At 48.3% G+C, this 1,107-nt stretch overlaps 1 protein-coding gene across 1 annotated transcript in view; it reads right to left on the reverse strand.

Moving 5' to 3' along the window:
- Nucleotides 1-1,107, reverse strand: part of Crybg1 (crystallin beta-gamma domain containing 1) — a 236,318-nt gene that overhangs the window by 234,313 nt on the left and 898 nt on the right. The window lies entirely within an intron of this gene.

Raw genomic sequence — 1,107 nt, forward strand, 5'->3', positions numbered from 1 at the left:
TGAGTCAGAAGGAAGATCATTTTTCCTTTCGCTAGCTTGGCTTTCCTCTTACCACCTCGCAGATTGACCTTATAGCTGCTGCCAACTCCTCCTGATATCAGCATTAGTGGTCCCAAGCTTTCATGGAGGACCGTGGCTCTCCAGGATACTTCTGGGCCTCTAGATTGGAGCTCCAGGGGTACACACCCAACCCTGTAAACAACTACAGGGCTCCCCTGCCCCCACTCCAGTGAGAGACAGGCGCTGTGTGGCTCTCTCCTTCTGTTGAGGCAGTCGGCTTCAGGATTAACTTGTGAGTTCTCAGTTCTGAGGTGTGATTCTGATGTTAACTTTACTATTTTAAGGCAAACTTTAATTTTCCACACGTGCATTCCACCGAGTCTGGTCCTCTAGAGCATTCTAATACAATAGCTCCGTTTGTACAGGAGCTTGCTGATAAGCCAAGGGATCTGAATTCAAAAGCCAATAAACCAAAAATGGTGCAAGGAGAGAATATATTTCTGCAAGTTGTTCTCTGACCGTCACATGTACATGGGTGCTCACTCCAGCATGTGAGTGCGCGTGCACGCGCGCGCACACACACACACTCATGCAAATAAATAAATGTAACTTTAAAAAATTGGGAGCTGATCATGGTGACTCGTGTCTTTAATCCCTGCACTGGGAAGGTCCAGACCGACAGTGGATTCAAGGCCAGCCTGGTCCACCCATTAAGGTTTGGGACAGCTAGGGCTACAAAAGCAGACCCTGTCTCAAAAAATGGTCTGGGGTGGGGTTGAGAGACGGCTTGACCATTAAGAGAACTTGCTGTTCTTGCAGAAAACCTGATTTGCTTCCCAACAGCTACCTGGTGGCTCCCAACCTTATGTAAACCAGGATGTTCTCATGCCACCTTCTGGCCTCTGGGGGCACTGCATGCACATAATATACACATTATCATACAGGCAAAACACCCTTACAGGCCATTATCACCGCCACTGGCTAATTAATTGAATTAGACAATTTAAACCCTGTAGCCTGAGCAGCACTAAAAAGGAACTGTTAGCATCCAGAACCTGCCTGCGGCAGATATGTGGGCGAGTCCACAGACCTGTCGCCAGGGCAACG

This window comes from Mastomys coucha, unplaced genomic scaffold (genome assembly GCF_008632895.1).
Source record: "Mastomys coucha isolate ucsf_1 unplaced genomic scaffold, UCSF_Mcou_1 pScaffold3, whole genome shotgun sequence".
Taxonomy (NCBI): domain Eukaryota; kingdom Metazoa; phylum Chordata; class Mammalia; order Rodentia; family Muridae; genus Mastomys; species Mastomys coucha.